Source organism: Typopeltis vanoorti, chromosome 3 (assembly GCF_054136105.1).
Source record: "Typopeltis vanoorti isolate ZY-2024b chromosome 3, IOZ_Tvanoo_1.0, whole genome shotgun sequence".
Taxonomy (NCBI): Eukaryota; Metazoa; Arthropoda; class Arachnida; order Uropygi; family Thelyphonidae; genus Typopeltis; species Typopeltis vanoorti.
Genome location: NC_143551.1, coordinates 37,604,119 through 37,625,427, shown reverse-complemented (window position 1 = coordinate 37,625,427; position 21,309 = coordinate 37,604,119). Strand labels below are relative to the sequence as shown.

Sequence of the window (21,309 nt, the reverse complement as noted above, 5' to 3'; positions counted from 1 at the left end):
ATTAGTACAGCTGGTATGGTAGGAAGTCAGCTGAATAAATATGTGGAATAAGAAAGAAATTAGTCAAAACACTAAACTAACTGTATACTGGACAATTCAAGCCAATTTTAACTTATTGATCTCAGAGCCAGGTTAGAAATAAAAAAAAATCTTGATCAAAGACTGGAGATCACAGATATGAGAGTTCTGAATAAGATTAAGAGAGTGAACAGATGGTATCAATGGCAGTATTGTACTAAAAATGAGGATATTAGGAAAGATCATGCCAGAGTATTATACCACTCCTCATACTTATTCAAAGTTTGCACTCTCACCACCCTTTTAGACAATGCATTTCATTCTCTTATCACTCATGTCTGCTCGGTTAGACTAGTGGCTGTGCGCTTCCCAACCATATGACTGGGGAAGGAGTGTCCCAGGTTCGATTCCCGTCGAAGACGTGAGGAATTTGAGGATCTCCCTCAGCCATAGCCAAGTTAGCCGGTCTTGGGCGCAGGCAGTAGGGTTTTTTCCACCAGTTTATCTGGCGTTTTTCATCCCGCAAGCAGGCAAACCAGCCCCGTGAACACACAGATCTACAGCCATAAATACTTAATCCCTCATGAGGGCTCAACTCGAACCAATAGGGATGGGGGGGGCTCCATACGAATAAATAAATAAGCCATTCTTCATGCAAAAAAAAAAAAAAACCTTATTACTTCTTTTTGCAGCTTCTTTATGCAAATTAACAAAATAAAGTGAAGAACTCAGGATATATCTACCATAGATTATATAGTAGCAAATAGACTAGTGAAACTAGATGAAATATTTTGATAGGTTTAACATCTTTAGACACTACAAATGATTGTGGACTATCGATAACAAAATGTTGACTCCAGCAAAATATAAATGAAGAAGAATTTTTCTTCCTAACATGGATTTTAGGCCAAGTGGCCTGTTCTGGTCTGCTATCTAGATGGTTATGCCATCTCTTTCTTGGTCTTCCGATTCTTCTTTTTCCACTTATTTTGTATCTGTATAATATTTTTTGCCATCTGCTGTTGTCCATTCGATGTAAATGTTCTAGCCATTTTTGTTTATACTGTAGTAATTAATTGGTTTTATTTTCTGGGATTGTAACATTTCTTCATTTGTATTATGGTCCCACTTAGTATATCCAGCTGTTTTTCTGAGAAACTTCATTTCTGCTGTTTGAATTTGTTTTTCATCTTTCCTTTTTATGGTCCATGTTTCGCTTCCGTATAGTAGAGTTGGTTTTGACAAGACATTATATAGTCTGATTTTAGTGTGTTTTTGTACTAGGGAAGGCTTAAATATATTATTTATTATGCTATTTACTTGGACAAAGTATGATATTTTGGGGTCTGTCTTTTTCTTCTTCGTATGATAAATCATATCCCAAGTATCTGAAAGTATTTACTTGTTCTAATATTTTATTATCTATCACTATTTTACTTTTTATTGGGTTTTCTCCTTTGAATGCCATTATTTTTGTTTTTTTCTTTAGATATTGTTTTGAGATATCATTTAATGATCTTTGTAAATCATCTTCTGATGTAGCTAATACTATTTGATCACCTGCAAATAGTAGTGTGTCTATCTTCATTTGTGGGGTTATTTGTATACCAAATGGGTTATACTGTTTCCAGATTGTTATAGTTTTATATATATGTATACGCCCTCTATCCAAAAAGAAACCAAACTTTTTGAAAATAGAAGAAACTTATGGCGCCGCCTATTGCATCTTTTTGTTGTCGAAAGCAGCAACCTTCATTAGTGTTGTGTCAACTGTTTATGACATTTGTTTCATTAGAAGCCGAGTTATATTGCCAAGAATGACAGTGGGTTTTGACTAAAGATCTGAAAATGAGTTTCAAACAAAGAGCTGCGATTGACTTTTGTGTTAAACTTGGTAAAAGTTTTATCGAAACGCATCAAATGCTTCAAAAAAAGCATACGGTGATGAACGCTTATCCTGTACTCAAGTTTACGAGTGGTTTAAGTGATTTCAAAGTGGTTTGGAGATGCTCGAGGACAACGAAAAGCCAGACCATCCAAAAACTGGACTGAGCGATGTTAACATCCAAAATGTGGTGATTTCATCTAAGAAAACCTGAAATCGTCCATGAGATTGATTGAAGGTGAATTGGGGATTTCAAAATCAACTGTGCACAACATTTTGACTGAGTGTTTGGACCTTCAGAAATTGCATTTGCGATTTGTTCCCCACAAGTTGACCGACGACCAAAAAATGTATTGAATTGAACACTGCAAGGACCTCATTAAAACTTCTCATAAGGACTCAAACTTTCTTGAAACGATCGTTACTGGTGACGAAACGGGGTGTTTTGAGAATGAGCCCGAAACAAAGCTCCAGAGTGCTGAGTGGAGACCACCAGAAGAGGGACATCTGAAAAAAAGTTGCTTGGAGAAGTCAAAAGGAAATACAATGCTGATTTGTTTCTACGATTCCAAGGGCATTATCCACAAAGAATTTGTTCTGCCTGGCCAAACGGTCAATGGTGAGTTTCATCTCAAAGTTTTGAACTTATTCATAGCGAAAATTCGTCTCGTACGGCATGAATATCGTGATGCAGGCAGCTGGTCACTTTTGCATGATAATGCACCATCTCATTGTTCGAACATTGTGAGACAGTTTTTGAGCAAAAACCAAGTTTGTATGTTGGATCACTCGCCGTATTCACCTGATTTAGCACCCTGTGACTTCTTTCTCTTCCCCTGACTTCATTTGCCGATGAAAGGAAGCGATGTGACACTGTTGAAAACGTTCAAGTGGCAGTAACCACAACCCTCAACAGTATCCCAAAAACCAATATAAAAAAAACTCATTTAATGAATTAATTGACCGTGCCAAATTATGTATCGAAGCTGAGGGAGAGTATATTGATTGAAATAAATGATTTGAATAATTATAATTGGCCTGTGTTTTATTATCTATCAAAAGTTCCGTTTCTTTTTGGACAGAGGGTGTATTTATTGAAAAGCAGAGGTGAGAGGGTACATCCTTGTCGTACTCTACTTGATATATCTTTCCATTCTGAGATGTGCTCTAATTTAACTGCTATTTTATTCTTGAATGGATTGTAAAAGTTGGTTTGGTATATTTAAATCAGTTAATATTGTAAACAAGTTTTGTCTACTAATTTTGTCAAAGGCTTTTTGATTATTAATAAAGACCATGTGTGTTTCTTTCTGAAATTCTCTTCTTTTTCTATTAATAATTTTAAAGTAGAAATTGGATCTATGTAGTTTGTACTCTACAATACTGTTTAGCTTCTCTTTTAATATTCCTGCATATATTTTATATCCTGTATTCAGCAGATTAATTCTCCTATAGTTATTATAATCTTCTTTATTTCCTTTTTATAGATTGGGATAACCAGTACTTTTTTTCCAAGAGTTAGGAGTTTTTCCAGACATCCAAACCATATTAAAAAAAATTTCAGAAGTCTTTCATTAAATTTTTCACCTGCATTTTTTATATAGTTCTATATTTATATTGTCTTCTCCTGGTGTTTTCCTATTTTTCATCTTTATTTTATTTTTCAGTTCTAACATTTTGATAGTTTCTGTTAGGTCATTCTTTGTTTTATAAAATTTTATTTCATTTCTCATTGTTCTCATCTCTCCAGAGATTTTGGAAATAGGACACCCGTTTTTCTAAATCTATTGTTTTATATTTTTTATCATTTCTTTATTCATATATTTTATTACTTTATAGGTTTTGGGTTGTGGCTTAAATAAATCCTTTTCTAGTTTTGTTACAAAATTGTTCCATCTCCCTCTGTGTTTTTTCCTTACTTCTCGTTTTGCAATTGCACTGTTTCTTTTATACTCTATTTATGCTTTTGTTGTTTTGGAATTTAGCCAATTCTGGTTACTGTCCTTTTTTGTTTTTATTATATTTTCTATTTCTTTTGTTCCAGTCTCATAGTCCTCTTTTCTAATCCATTTGTGCTTTATTTCTAAGGTTTCTGTTGGCTGCTTTTGTGAGAATTTGTTTCAAATTTCCCATTCATCTTCTGCCATTTGATTCATGTGTAGTTTCTGTTTTTAAGTTTGTGCATTTTTGATATTGTTGTATAATTTGGGGATCTTGTAATGAAGAAATTTTGTATCTTTTCTGGTAAGAATTTTCAATTTTGTGTTTTTAGCCACTTTGGTTTAAATTGAATTTTTGCTGATACCATATAACGATCGGAGTTTAATTCAAAGCCTCGATATGCTCTTACATCTAAAATTATCAACGCTAATTAAAAGTTGCAATAACATAGTCAGTTACTGATTTGTATTCTCTGATAGTCTAACCAAGTGAAAAATAAACTTTCATCATCTTTTATCGTCTCGCTACCAAATATATTTATGTATTTCCTTGTGTTTAAACACTGAATTCATTATTCTCATATTATTATAAATTACAAAATCGTGCAGTCTGCGACCATTTTGATTACACATATCTTTGCCAAATTTACCTGTTTGTTTTGTATTTTTTGTTTCTGATTCTGGCATTTAAATCTCCTGCTAGTAGTAAATAGTCAGTTTTGTTTGTTTTATTTATGGCATTCTGTAATTCTTTATAAAATATATTACTGTCTTCTTCTTTTCCCTCTTGTGCATATGCACCAATTATTGTTATGTGGCCTCTTAATGTCTTGAGTCTAATTTCTATTAGTCTTTCCATAGTTGTAATATACAATATTGTTCTTTAGGGATTTATGTACCATAATCATTATACCTGCTTTTGCTCTTTCTTCGTTTTTTACCCCACTGTAGATTTGTGTATAGTTATTTGTTTCTTTTGTACCTTTTTTTATTTTTTTCTTTATTTCTGTTACTATACATATCTTTGTTAGCTTGGTTTAGTTGTTTATCAAGTTCTTTTGTGTGCTGTGCTTTTCACATTCCATGTTGCAATCTTCATTATGTGTTCCTTTTTTCCAATTTCATTTACCGTTTCCTGAATTGTAGTCTTTTCCCTGATAGTCTGTCCAGCTTTTCTTTGGATGAGACTTGAAAGTATTTTGAATTTCCCTAGGGCAGGTTACTAACCTGTCGCTGGATAAGTCCAGTGGTAAAGCTGCTACTTAATGCCTCTGGACAGGCAGATCTAACAGAATTTACTCTGTTAGGGTTATACTGCCCATACTCGGTTGCCAGTGCCTCATTTGTACTTTTAGAACAGGATGGATGGACCATGGGAAGGTGAGGTTGACATTTGAGTGGGAGAGGCTATGTATTGCGCTTCACCACCCCTTCCACTCCGATTAAGGAAGTAAAAGGAGATAAATTTATGATGAAATTATATAGACTAAATTAGCAATTTCCAAAAAAAAAAAAAGTCCTCATTAAGGTTCTAATTGGAGAAAAAATTAAAAAAAAAAATCAAACAGTGTATTCTGCATTTCTTTACAATGACACTGCATAACCATGCAGTGTTATGGTAAAGAAATAAAAGCATTATTAGAAATTAAAAAAAAAAACATATCAAGCATCAAAAAAGAATTGCAAAACCTCAATTTCTTCACTTACATGTCCTTTCTTCCTTTCAGTCAATATCCCCATAATTAAAGTCTCCCATAATAATTATCCTGCCCTTGCTAAAAAATCTAATCTGTTGGTGCATATTATCTATATCTACCTAAACAGCTCACTCCCTCCATATCTATAGCAGTAACTGACAACATATTTTGTTTTTTTGACCCTTATCTCATGCCGAATAGATTCAAATGTACTGTCTCTCACTCTGTTATTGCCCTTCCAACAAATCTCCAACTTTGTCAGAGTATTTTTGGAATGGCAATGGCATGAGCTGTATAACTTGCCTGTCATCGGCAACACCTCACCTGCCATTTTATTCTATCTGAAAATACAATAACTCTTGCACTTAATTCCCGTAACTATTATCCTTGATGTAGTTACATGATATGGTGATAGTTTATGTTATGGTAGCTGGTATGATGCTATCTTGGACAAACAAAATTTAGAGAGAATTGTCCAAATGACAACAGAGAATAGTGATTATCCTCTACTAGAGAAGAAGTTTAAAGAACTCTTTTTAAGATCAAAAATGGGGAAAACAGCAGGAATCAACAGTATCCCCATCAGAATCCCTTAAAGAAGGGGGGAGAAACTGTTGTTAGTGCATTTCACAAAATTTTGCTAGCAGGTGCAAAACAGTGAGATCTTGCCAGGAAATTGGCACAGTTATTCCCATTCCAAAAAAAAAAAGGAAATGACAATAAAAGTGCAGTAATTTAAGGACATTTGGCTGCCTCATCAGCCATCCAAACAAAATAATAGGCTGCATTTAGAAAGAACAGGCATACAATAGACCATATTTTACTCCACCATGGAGTAAAATACATAGAATATAAGAAAGTAATGTGCTATAAGTTTATTGATTTACAGAAAGGCTTTGATTCTATTTGGTGTGATGCTCTCTTGAAAATTTTACATTATGGAATGCATAGCAATATAATGTCATCAATTGAATTACTGTACACGTATCTCTTGCTTAACGCGGGATTTGATTAACGCACCGAAATTAATTGCGGCAATCCCTTGATATACGTGGCAAGAGTTTTGATTAACACGCCATTACCCTGCGGAACTCGCAGCTGACCTGACAGATACATGGAAAATGTTTAATATAAATATTCTTACACAATTTAGTGTATAGCTTGGAGGTCCATGAGTAGCTGTGCATTCATATGTTATGAGTGATATTCCACACTGTTTTTTGCTGTCAGTGTGGTTTAACTCATGTTATGTAAAGGTTTGTGATATTTGACAGTAAATTGTATCTGAGAGATACCGCTACCTCCGATGTCAGTATAGTATGGTTTAGTTGTGTTTTTTTTATTCTTTGTTCAATAATTTCTTGATTGTAATTGAAAATAAATAAATCATCATGTATTACCAAAATAGAGAACCAGAGGCTTATTTATCATACATCTCTTCTATGAGATGTGCTTTGCATTATGGAAAATACTAAGGAAAGTGATCTGGAGCTTACTCCACCTTTACTACGAGTTGCCCATTAAAGATATAAATTAAAGATACCAAGAAATTACATACTTTGCTTAACAAACAGAACAAGTTTGTTTTCCTCCTCCTTCATCCCTGCAACTGCTGCACTGTGGAACAGTTTGTTTCCCAAGGAATACAATTTACAGTCATTTAAATCAAATGTAAACAAGTTCCTCCTTCCCAACCCACTACACATACATGGTACTAATGTACTATAGGTTGACCAACCAACCTCTTGTGTATGGGCACAACATAAAAAAAAAAGGAAAAAAAAATCCTTTTATCCAAGTGTAAGCAAACGAAGTTTGCGTTTGAAGTATTTTCAGGAGTGGGGCAACTTGTATAAAGAAGCTAATACTTCACACATCATTTGCCTTAGCAAAGTATTTAATATTGGTGATATAAATTGAAGATACCAAGAAATTATATACTTGGCTTAATCCTTTATTATTATTATCATCAACACCCAACCTCCATGGAGTCAGAGACTCATTATGGGAGGTACTCACTATTGCATACAATGCTCATCCAACTGCATCTTAAACTGATTCAATGTGTCCACATCCATAACACACTCAGGCAATGCATTCCACTCGCCAACCACCCTCCATGCAAAGAACCTGCTTCTCACTCCTTATCCAAGCGTAAGCAAACACAGTTTGTTCCTGAAGTATTTTCAGGACTGGGCAACTCGTATAAAGAAGCTAAGACTTCACATCACTTGCCTTAGTAACTTTTTTCAAGCTACTTCAGGTCTCTAATAAGTGGGGTGATGAAATTCATCTTCCACCTAAAGACAGTCCTAAACATCCGTGTTCATAGCGGGATTCAAAACTGTGACCTTTTGGTTGGAGAGCAGTACGCTAATCACTCAGACAACCAGACCAGCAAATGTTTTGTCAAATACGTTGTAAATGAAGCCCTGGAGAACTGTGATATTGGAGTGACAGTAGGAGGAGGAAGAAGAATAAATCATCTGAAGTTTGCTGATGATATTGATCTCCTAGTGGAATACAAATCAGATCTTCAGGCTTAACCATAAGTACCCAGAAATCAAAAACAATAACAAATAATTGTGGTTATGATCGAGAAGTGGCAGAAACTGAAAAATTCTACTTGAGGATCCACCTGTAGACAAGTTGATCCGTTTTTATAAATACTAAGGAAGTATCGTTAGTAAAGATGTAAAATCAAGACAGGATATTAGAACAGAAAAAATCCTCTTAAAAGATATAAACAGCTGTTGCATTTGAAATGAGTGCTATAAATGTCTCCTAAAGATATCATGCACTGATCATATTGCATGTTTTGAAGTAAGAACAAAGAATCTGTTCTTTTACCATTTCTAGAGAGAAAGAGAGCTTCATAAAGATTTGAAGGAATGGTCATATCAGCAGATATAATGATCTCTCAATGCAAGTTCTTGGATGTCTTCTAGAACCTCAGAAAAGAGGTAGACCTAGAATAAACTGCATAGACAATATAAAAACTTGGACATGCTTTGCTTATAGAGCTGAAACCTAAGTATCATTCAAGGACTGACTGGAAGATTAGTGTGAGCAATATTTCCTGATATCTTGGTCCTTGGTCCTTTTATGGACTATAGGAAGAAGAAAACTTGTCTGTGATATCTTTTAGATGGGAGATGAATTCCATCACCAGGTGAGACCACTTCCTGCTTATTGGAGGCCTGAAGTGGCTTGAAAAAATTCCATATTTGGTCTCGAGAGCAAGGTTTCTGAACTATGTAAAAAATAAATTAAAAATGCAATTACATGTGTTGTCCTGGTTTGTCGAGTGGTTTGCTTACCTGCTCTCCAACCAACAGGTTGTGGGTTCGAATCCAACCATGGGCATGGATGTTTGTGATTGTCTTTTGGTGGAAGATGAATTTCATTGCCTTTTTTTTTTTTTTTTTTTTAATGTTGGGCCCATATACGAGAGGTTGGCTGGTCAACCTATAGTACGTTAGTACCGTATATGGGTGGTGGATTGGGAAAGGAGAAACTTGTTTAATTTGATTTAAATGCCTATAGTTGCTTGGGAAATACGTCAGGGGGAAGACTGTTCCACAATACCGCAGTAGCAGGGATGAATGAGGAGGAAAAGAAACTTGTTCTGTGGGTTTCAAGGTGTATTGTGAAAGGATGTTGGGCAGCAGCTGTATGTGTTCCAATGGGCTTAATGCCAGGGGTGAATTCTCCATGCTCTGCACAAGCTCATTAATTGAGAAAGAAGTAATATTTATTTGTTAATAAATGCATGCATTTATAAGCATTCCATTTAGGCTTTTATATTTGTAGACAGAAGATGTCTTAAGCTTGCACGGAAATAATCGAGCTTTGCATTGTGTATTGAAGACCGATGCTTGCTTGTTTAGTCAAAGCTACCTTGGCTTGCTCGGTTGTAGGAGCTTCCAGGTCCTCCCTGCAGCACTGTGATTTCATACGTGTGCATAGCCATTTCTGCTCCCTTCATGTTGTCTTTAAATACAGGCTATATGCATTCAAAGTAGCTTCAGCCAGCCTTTACAAGTGTGCGTGTTGCTTGGGAAAATTAAGTTACAACCAACTTTTTATGACGATGTTATTGACCAGTTCATAAAGAAGAACTGTAGGGTAGAATTTGTATTGAAGTAGCTAAATTGAAAAAGATAGAATGTGATTTGTAAAATAAATGTTGTATTTATATGATTAAATGTACATAAATTTCTAAATATATAGTTTTAAATGGTCAGTAATTCATTATTCCGCTAATCAGACTTCAGTCACATCTCTCACTCCCTGAATGATAACAGGAGCAAGTGTGAATTTCAAGACCAGCATTCACCCCCTGTTTAGTGCAGAGTGAGGGAATTATTGATGCTGTTTCAGATGAACATTTCCCATGGTGTGAGACCACCTCCCTGCTTATTGGAGACTTGAAGTGGCTGAAAAATTTCCATGTTTGGTCTCTAGAGCAGGGTTTCTGGACCATGTAAAAATAAATAAAAAATTATAATATATATATATATATATATATATATATATAGAAAAATTAACCTTAGCTCGCCCACAGTACAAAATGTGCTATAGGCTTGCAAATAACCTTTCATGGTTGGGAGCAACATGAAAAAAAAAAAAAAAATACTGAGTAGATAGCAATGGAGTAGGAAGAGTTAGAGTGATATTTTTAATAATTTAAATATCTGCTGAACAACATGCTACTGAAGATTAGACTAAATGTGGATGGTTTAAAGCACATTGCTAACAGATTTCTTAAGCAATATAATCATTCCTTGTTATTTTCTCATTCATATAGAATAATTCAAAATATTTTCGTTGAGATCTATAGCAGTGAATGACATACTTCTTGAAATAGGGTTCAAACCATTTAGGAAAATTTCATATTTAGAGAATGGCTGCTATTAAGTAACAATATACATACATAGTAAAACATTTATAGTAGTTTAAAAGTCAATAATTGCATTCTTCCTCCTTATATACTGAACATTTTCATAATATTCAGCAGTATTAGACATCTCATAATTAAAAAAAAATCCAATTTTATCTTTTGTTTTTATTTTCTGTTTTGCAAATATAAAGTGCACTTGCAAGGTCTCAGATGAGGTATGTGTGATACAAATTAGGTCGAAGTTATGAATTGATCACATGCATGATTACTTGGAACAAGCTGATAACCTTGACCAGCATTATTTATATATAACATTCACACCAGGTTTATGTTCTATAAAAGGTGTTAGTGGTTTTCTTCTGAGATGAATTATGAACTTTTGTTTGTTGCTGTTCTTGATCTAGCTTTAAATTTCTCATATGCCAGTGTTGCATTTCTCTGTTTTGTTTGTGTAGTGAAAGTTCATATTTGAGTGAAGTTTGAAATATCATAACCTCTAAAGCAATTATAGTATTTACATTAAGTTCAAACATTATTTTCTAAATATTTTAAATTGCTGAACAAATGGATTGCATTTGTTAAATGCTAAGAAATGAAAGCAGACAATATTCTTTAATTTAATTTTTTCTTGATTTTCAGTTATGTTAAATTTAATTTTGTAATATTTTACAAATGGAGCTTCGAGGATAAGTCATTTGCCTATTCAGTCTTCCTAACCAGTTGTGAGATGGTTTTTCATCTCACAACTAGTTTTCCTCTCTCTTTTTCCTTTTTATCTTTATTTATCCACTTCTTTTGGGCAGATATCTTTCTATCCTATATAAATTCTGTTGATCTAGCTTTAAATTTCTCATATGCAAGTTTTGTTTCTCTGTTTTGTTTGTGTAATGAAAGTTCATATTTGAGTGAAGTTTGAAATGCTGGTTTCATTTTTCTATATATTCCTTGATGTCTTCATTTAAACAATAAATACATGTGTGCATCCTTTAATTGTTCCTAAAAATCTCATTTGTGCTTACTTGTGTATATATATATATATATATATTTTAAGTCTCTCTTTCTGAAAACCACATAATAAACATACTAGTGGAGTGGGACGGCCATTACTGCATAAAATGTGAGTTGTTTTTATGTCCCCCCCCCTTCCATTGCATCCTTTACCTTTTTATGAAACCTAAATAATTAAACTGCCTTCTGTGACTGTTTTTGATAAAATATGTTCACTGTGAAATCCTTAGATTGTATAGTTTGCTTATTATATTTAATTCATAAACTGATTTTTGAAAGTCATCTTCATTATCTTGTAATATAATCTGCATGCAACATAATATTGACAACAGGTCTTTCTTGTTAACTGGATGGCTTGTTTTATTGTGTTCCATTTTTTATAATTTGATCATTGTGTGTGTGTGTGGAATATACTTGTTTAATTTCACTCTCTTATGTTAATTTATTACCTAATGATACCATTATTTTTATATCTTTATATAAACCTTGTACTAAATGTAATGGATATTCTTATTTTTTCATTATACTCCATAATTTTCTCTTTGCATTTTATCAAAACTTATAATTGTATAATGGCTAAATGCTATATTTTTATATTTTTTCAATAATTTATTTTAAGACATAAATATTATCTCTTCCTTGGCCACTATGTTCTTCTTAGAGTAGATTGCAATATATTTCTAAGGCTTTCAGTTAAAATTTTACTGTATATTTTGTAACCTGTATATAATAAGCTTATTACTCTAATTTCACAATTATCTCTATCTCATTTTCATATAGGTATGACAGTATCTTTTAACCACTCTTGATGAGAATTCACATTTCCTCCAACAGTTAATAATTAACTTTAAGAATCTTTAATGTAAATGTACTCCACTATACTTTCTAATTTTCTAATTGATTTTAATATTGCTTCATTTAGTTCTCTAATGTAATCAGTTCTATATCTGTATCAATTTCTTCATTGCTATTTTCTATTAAATTTTCATCATACCATTAAATCTTATAATGTTCTATTTGTTTCTGTTATATTTGATATTATATTATCTTGTATTATGAGAGAGGTGAGCTGAAATGGATAGCAATGATTGCAAATGAGTGTGTGCAAGATTGTTCAGGAGGAATGGTGTGAAGTTTGTGGAATGAGTTTGATGGAAGGAAGAATGTTTACAAAGTGGATAGTTTGAATTTGAATGGATTTGGGATCAGGAGTCTTGAGAAAATGTTCATTGAGAGTTCGAAGTGTAGCGTCCGGGAAACTAGAATGTTTATGGGGTGGGATGCTGGTGAACAGGGATCCAGCAACCTTTAGGTTATTAAGTGGGAGAGTGGTCACCTGATGCTAAATGCAATACCCTAGGTTCTTAACTTTATTGGGCTAAGCAACAAGGTGCAAACGAGGTTGTGTGGTTAAGGGGATATTACAGTTTATGTATACTAATACTCTAAATATTCGAATTCAAATAATTCTAATGCCTATAACTTGGCCAGAAGTTATAGGCATTAGTGAAACATAGTTGAACCGAGGAAGATATAGTCATAGGAATAGAATTAGGGATCTGCTGATCCATCCATGATTTTGCTGAAGCACCAGATATTCAGTGCTTCAGCCGTTATTTGGTTTGAAATTTGGCCAAAATGTACTGAATTAAATTTTATAAACAGATGTTTTGGGACAAAAAAAAAACATTTAAAAACTAATAAAAAATATTAATTTGTGTATATTTTTTGTTCAAAATATTTGTTTATAAAATTTAATTCAGCATGCTTCAGTCAACTTGCAGAATGAAGAAAGATTGAAAAATATCTGTAATAATACTTCACCTAACCATCTAACTACATGAAAAGTCAAAAAATAAAAAGAACCATCCTTATTTCATAACCAAATTTGTAGAAACCTGGAATTCAAAGTTTTGAAAAATGACCAGAGAGCTTTGGAGAATAGAAAAAGTGGCATTAGAGTTGTCTTGGTTTTCGATACTTAAGACATGAGTGTTGCTCAGGTGCCTATATATTTGCTTACTATTAGTGTATTTTTTTTATTAAAGTTTTGCTGGCCTGACAGCAATATCGAAGCAGTCCTGCATCAGAAAGTTGTATGTTTTATACCAGAATGGCAGTCGGTGTGTGAGAGTAATTATTACAGAAGATTCTAAAAGTCTTCATTTTGGCATTGTAAAATAAATGGATCAATCTGCTTTCATAGCTGAATACGCATGCACAAGGGGGGGGGATCTGAATGGTTCTGATAAACACCTAGAACAAAGCTAATGTAAAAGCAGCTGATATAACCACTAGAAAGAACATGCGAGAATATAAGAACATAATTTACCTTCATAACTTTGCTACTACTATGTTCTTTCTTTCTTGTGATTATATCAATTGCTTTAATATCTTTTTTTTGCTCTAGGTGTTTATCAGAACTTTCCAGCCCCCTCCCTCATTCATATACAGGTGTTTCAAAAGGGGATATACAACTTTGAATGACAATAGAAGGTAAATAGCAATAGATGAACAATTTTTATTACTGTGCAAATGTAGCATAACACTTGATGTTTCAACACAGACAGATAAAGCTCGATATGACTTTTTCCAGTAATTCTGCAGACGTCCCTTCTGTAATCAGTTTCCTGCCACATCTAGCAGAGCATATCTGGCACAACTTCAGCAATGATGACAGTAATTCTGGAACACAGCTCATCCAAATTGGCTGGTAGTGGTGGTACAAACACTTGATCTTTTGCAAAGCCCCACAAGAAAATATTTGAGTGTAAGGTTGGGGGGGAATGCGGTGGCTGTGCTACAGGCGTCCCTCTGCCAATCCATCTAAGCGTCTATCGTGAGCATCATCTAATTATGGTATTAGGTACCCAGTAGCACGTCCAGATACACACCACCAGTATCAGTAGACTCCGAAAAAAAGAAGAGTCCATACACTTTCTTTTTGCTTGTGGTGCAAAAATGTTAGCCTTTGGGGTGCTGCAAACATGTTCTATGATGGCATGTGGATTTTTGCTTTCCTAAATTCTGCAGTTGTGTTTACTTGCCTTGCCCACTTCCATGTGCACCCGTTACTGAAAATGACTGTGTCCAAAAAGTCCTCATTTTGTTCTATCCTACTGATGATTTCCATACAGAAATCCTGGCATATCTCTTATCATCTTTCTTCAAATGTTGTATGAGGATAAATTTGTAGGCCCTTAAATGTAGACGCTGTCATAAAACATGCCATACAGTCACATGTGGAATTCCAATTTGATGAGACACCCATCTGTTTGACTTTCCAGAGCTTCTTTGGAAACTTTCCCGAACCTCTTCCACAACAGCATCGGCAGAATGTTGTGTTCTCATTGACCTTAGATGATGCACAGAATAGCCTGTTTCCACAAAATTCTTGTGCCATGTGTAGATTGTGCACCTATTAGAAAGTTCTTTGCTCCATTGCATGCATAATTCCTCTGAACTTGTGTTGCAGACTTCATTTTCTCAAACCGAAACACACAATGCGCTCGCTTTGCATTGAAAGTCACCATTTTCAAATGCTGGGATGTATTGCACAATCTAGTGTTGTCATTTGGTAATAAAATTACATCACCAGAAACTGATGTTTCACTATATTATAACATTCACTCAGCTTTTGTACATCTGAGTTATTCTCTGTTTTCCTGCACAGTTGTGCACACCCTTTTGAAACACCATGTGTATTTGGATCTATATAATGCAAGCTAAAGCAATTCCAATGCCAAGGATTGTATTCTCGTATATTATTATCTGAAACCTCCATGGAGTCAAGGACTCATTGAGAGAGGCTGTAAATTGCCCAAAATGTATTCACTATCCCTAAAGGCAAACTATTCCACTCACTCATTGCTCAGTGAGAGAAAAACCTATCCCACCCTTTCTTGACTGCAAACAAACTTAACTTCCATGGATGCCCCGATGTTCTCTCTACACCTTCCCTATAACAACAAAAACATTTCAGCAGGTAATATCCTATAACACCCATTCAGAAGTTGACCTCTATCATATCACCCCTCATTTTCCTGTTAACCAGCATCTGTAAACCATATACTCGCAATCTGTCGTCATAAGCTAAAATCTCATAATCCAGATACAGTCTTATCAAGAGGCAAAATGACTTCCTTATTCTTACATATAAAGTTTCGTTTGAACATCACAATTATCCTTTGAGTTGTATTTGCAACTTTTGCTGTGTGACCTTTGAACTTCAAATTCTTCTCCACCATTATGCCAGTATCCCTAGCCTCACTACTAAATCACTTAAGGAACTGACGTTGTCAATTCCCTAGCCTTATCAGTTACTTGTAGCATAACCACACCAATAAAATGCATCATCGGCTATCTAATCACGCCAAAACATGACTTTCATTTTACTGACATTGAATTGACATCCATTTTCCCCTTCTCACCATTCCAGGCTGTTCAAATCATTCTGAAGTACTGCACATCAGCTGTATTCCTGATTACCCTTCCTATCTTTGCTTCATCAACAAATAGCTGTATGTTGCATGTCAAATCTTTCCATTGTCATTAATGTACAGATTAAATAACAGTGGACCAAGGACTAATCCTTGTGGTACACCACTGGTTATCTTAAATTTTGCAGATTCGCATCCCCTGTATACCACTTTTTGATATCTGTCAGTCAAGTTGCAAAAAAATGACCTTCCCTTAGTAAACCCATGCTCCACCATCACCACTTCTGAGATATGGATTAGTCGATAGTGGGATACATCGGTGTTTGCACTGCCCTTGTGCAATGGCATTGCCATATATTCTTTCAACTGCTGTGGAATCTTCCCTGTTCTGAGACTCAAATTATATAGCCTGGTTAAAGGAATGGCCAATTCAACTGAACACTCTTTTAGCACTCGTGCTGATATCCCATCAGTCCTATTGCTGAATTGTTATTTAGTTTGTGCAATAGCTTTAATACCTCTTCCTCATACACCTCAGTTTCTTCATCCAGTGAACAGGTAGCAGTAAGCTGAATGTTGCATGCACTAGGTTGATAGCTTTTAGCAGAATGGGCATTAGGTGAACAACCTCTTCTGCATCTGTCACCCTTACACCATCTGCATTCAGTAGTTATTCTTTTATATTCATTCTTTCTTTATCTAGCAGAGCCAGTTTCTTTTCATTCACAGACTTAGCTTTCCGTACAACATGAGACTCTTCTTGCCTGCTGCTTATAATTTTTATAATGGACATCATCTTTATGCACATGGTATTCCTTCCACATCATCCTTTTCTTACTAATCTCTTGCTTGATAAGATTACTCATCTATTTGACTCCTACCTTTATTCTTTGAACTCTCAGGACAGTTCTGATATTGCATCATTTAAGCATTTTTTAAATACTTCCCATGCACTATCGATATTATAAGTAGTATTAATGGAAAGGAAATTAAACTTGCAGAAGAATTGGAAAAGTACCATTGGACATAATTGACACTACCAAGACAAAGAAGTGGACAGAAACTGGTGAGATATTTTTAAATAATAGGTATAGGATGTTATTTCAGGCAATAATGAATAAGGAAAGGAAGGAGTAATGATGGCATTCAACGCCAAACACGAAGACAACTTTCTTGATTGGAAGACAGTTTCAAGTAGAGTTATGTGGGCAAATTTCGAAATGGGGGAAATGGACAACAAAGCTTATTTTTGTATATGATCCCACAAAGGATTCTTCTAAGGAAAAAGTGGAGAAATTTTTTGAGTCATTAGAACTTGGAAGCTGACATAAAGAAAATGATAAAAGTAGTCCTTGTTGGAGATCTGAACAGCAGAGTAGGAAATTCATTCCTCCAGGCATATATCAAGGTTTTGGGAAAATTTGGAGAAAAAGAAAAACTAATAACAATTTTGTAAGTATTTCTTGGATCAATGCTCAGGATATGGACTAGTCATTACTAATACCATCTTTCAACATAGAGATATGCTCAAGTTTATATGGAAATAAGAAAAGAAATAAGAAAAGCTTCATTGATTTATGCCATCATTGGTAGTGATATCATCATGCTGGGTCAGGATACAAAAGTGTACAGAGGATTTGAAATTGGAAGTGACCATTAATTAGTACTAAATGAGGATTAAAATGGATGGATATCACATTGAAAAGAACAGTATGTAGAAAGATGATGTCCATTATAAAAATTATAAGCAGCAGAGTCTACCATTTACCTGTAAAAACTGCTTAACTTTAAAAAGAATTAAAGTTGAGCAGTTTTTACAGGTAAATTGTAGACTCGACTATACAAACATTATTGAAGAAAAAAATAACTAATTGAAAACAAGAACCAAACCTCAGAGTCTACTTTGGAAATTCTGAAGAAGACATTGACAAATTCAGCTAGAGATGTATGTGGTGTGAAGTTCTCAGCAAAGATAGAAAAATAAGAATACCATGGTGGACACAAAAAATTAAAGATGCTGTACCGAAAAAGAAAGCATACCAAAAGCTCCTAGCAAATAAGTCTGCATATGTCCTAAAAGAATACAGAGAAAAATATAAGAGAGTTAAGCTATGTTTAAAAGTAGCTTAACAAAAGTCATGGGAAGACTTTGGTAAGAGTATGGAAATATCAGGAAGGTGGCAAAACGTTCTGGAGACTGTTGAAGTTAGAGATGGAGGAAAGAGTACTGTAAAAGAAATCAATTTCTTTTACAGTACATTTTAAAGTCATTCAAAGTAATTATCAGGAGTAATTACTTTGAATGACTGTTGAATGAAACAAGCAGTGACAGAACCTTAGTAGAAGAGTCTTTCAATAGAAATGTAAAGAGGAGTATGTATCAGTACTTGGTGTAGATGATATTTGACTAGAAATGTTCAAATATGAGGTTAAAAGTTTTTGCAGTGGCTACACTACATAATTCAGAGGATCTTGTCAGACTGTTGGTAGAAGTTTTTTCACTTGGCTATGCTACCAATTATATTTTTGGTTTAATCCTTTATCCAAGTGTAAGCAAACAAAGTTTGCACCTGAAGTATTTTCAGGACTGGGGCAACTCATGGTAAAGGTGGTATAAGTTCTGATCACTTGCCTTAGTATCCCATAATGCAAAGTGCATCTCCTCGCGGACATGTTTACTGCTATGCATTAAGGGAAGGGTCATTATCCTCGATGAGTCCTTGGACTCCCTCGAGGTGTCTAATAATAATAAGGTGTTGACACCTTTTTGGCAACTGGTATATGGTGATATGACTTCTGCATTATTTCCACCTTAGCATCACCACCTCTGGGTCTGGTTGCCACTGACGAGACCTCAGTGAAGGTCGAAACCAGTCTGGGTAGTGACCCTTCCCTTAATGCATGGCATTATACATGTCTGCAAGGAGATGTGGTTTGCATTATGGGATGCTAAGGCAAGTGATGAGCAGTTATACCACCTTTACCACGAGTTTCCCCAGTCCTGAAAATACTTCAGGTGCAAGCTTTGTTTGCTTACACTTGGATAAAGGATTAAATCAAATATATAATTCAGACAATTGGAATAGAGCTCTCATAGTTCCCATCTGCAGTAAAGGGAATAAAGCTGAATATGAGAATTAGAGGAATTTCTCTACTAAGTGTTCCAGGTAAGATTTATGCAAGCATACTTGAAAAGAGTCTGAAAAAAATTGTGGAAGAGAAAATATAATGAGCAATCTGGATTCAGGCCAAATAGGGGTTGTCAAGATCAGATTTTTGCTTTAAGACAAATAGTTGGAAATCATGGGAATATGACAAGGATTTCTACTTAAGTTTTGTAGAACTGGGAAAGGCATACAACAATGTGCCCAGAGAAAATCATTTCAAAACACTGTAGTGTGAATAGAACATTATACAGAATAATGCATAGTCTATATTTAAGTTGTCAGTCAGCAGTTAGAATTGAAGGAAATACAGGAGGGTGGTTTAATGTGAAATCAGGGATAAGACAAGGATGCACGTTATCTCTTCTCTTATTCATCTGGGATGACATTATGGAAGAAAATGGCATTAGTCCTTATATTAGTAGAATTGGTGATGACAAACTTAGCTCTTTGTTTTATGCAGATGATGATGATGTTGTACTCCTAAACTAGTGCATGTTGCCAGGATTCTCTGAGTAAATTGAATAACAACTGTAACAAATTTTTCATGAAAATCAGCAATAAGAAGACAACCAAAACTGTGAACATAGGCAGGAACATAGAAAATTTCAGCTACGTTCTGAATTGATATCCTATAGCACAAGTAAAATATATCATCTATTTAGGCATAGTTTTTAAGTGACGAATGTAGGTTAAATCTGGAAATAGACAGCAGAATAAGTAAAGCTGGTATGGTTGGTAGCCAGCTGAATAAATTTATATGGAATAAGAGAAATTTGCCAAAACAGCAAACTAACAGTATATAAGACAGTGTTCAGACTAGATACCACAGATCTGAGCATTCTGAGAAAAAGTAGAGAGGTGAATCAATGGCAGAATCATATTAAAATTGAAGATATTAGAAAGTAACTTTACACTATTAGCAGTCAAGAATGTGTTATCAGAGCTAATCTATGGTGGTATGGCTACTAAATAGAATGGGTGAGAAAAGGCTAAGAAAACAGGTGTTTGATGCAAAGATGGCAGGAAAGAGACCCAGAGGAAGAACAAGGTCTAGGTGGATTGATTCAGTCAGAAGGTGCCTTAGAAGCATGAAATGTTAGATATGACAATATTGGGATGTTCATAAGTAATAGACTGATTTGGAGCAAAATTTGATAGGAGATTAATAATAATGTAAACTTAATCATGTAGTGCTGTCATACTAGCCTAAACATCCTTTGGGGTTACATATCATTAAATTGATGATATATTTGTTTATTAAATAAGCATGGATCTTTAATATTCCCTATTTCTGTTTGTTAAGGATTATTTCACACCACTGAAATGAAGACTTTTAGGCTCTTCTCTAGTAAAAAGTGAAATAAAATTTTTGCTTTTCATAAATATAACAACATTTCAAACATTAAAAGTAGAGCTGAGAAGCTTCAATTAGTAAAACAATAAGAGGAGGATATTTTGGATCCATCCATATTTTATAGTCATGTGTAAAAATTTACCTGATCTTATGAAAACATAACTTTCTCATAAACTCTAGTAAATTTTCAAAGCCTTCAAGATTTTCTACATTTGGCTATGAAACACGAACAGATCTAGAATATTCATTATCATATTTTTTCCAAATTCTCTTTGCCCTATTAAAATATTTGATTATACACCAACCCAGGGTCCATTTATGTGAATGATTAATTTAACTTTTTGATATAGGATTGCTGTGGTTTATTTAGAAGAAGATTGTTATTCTTTTAAGGTTTCTGTATAGTCTGTGATCAGAATGAACAGTGCATAATACCTATTAGGCTAAACCATCAATTCACTAATAAATGGTAAATATATGCTCTTGCACGAAGTTCATGTCCTTTAAATTAATGTTTTTCAAACTTTTCTGATTGCGACCAGCAAATGTGCCCTCCCATGACACATCCAAGGAGTCCAAGGACTCATTGGATGTGTTACTTAATAATAATCATAATAAATACCTGAAAAGCAATAGAGGTAGTACAATACCACTCAACTGTGGCAAAGGCGGAGAAAAATCTAAGCTCTTTGCCACTTTCCAAAAAAAAAAAGTTTATTTTGAGTTCCAGTGAGGCTCATATCTGATATCAGTGATAAGAATAAATGCTACAATTTGATTTTAGTCAAAATTGCCCAGATACAAAAAGTGTAGTTCCTGTTCACGAAATAACATGTACCTTACTACATGTAATAAAGTAAAATTGAAAAGTTAATATCAAAAATCATTTTATTAACAC

General features: G+C 34.3%; 1 protein-coding gene and 1 non-coding gene across 3 annotated transcripts in view; one reads left to right on the top strand and one right to left on the bottom strand.

Moving 5' to 3' along the window:
• The window catches only part of Klp10A (kinesin-like protein 10A), a 469,762-nt gene that overhangs the window by 37,108 nt on the left and 411,345 nt on the right, over nucleotides 1-21,309 (top strand). The window lies entirely within an intron of this gene.
• Nucleotides 21,033-21,216, bottom strand: LOC150108056 (U2 spliceosomal RNA). The gene has a single exon (XR_016548155.1). It is a non-coding gene; the product is annotated as a U2 spliceosomal RNA (small nuclear RNA).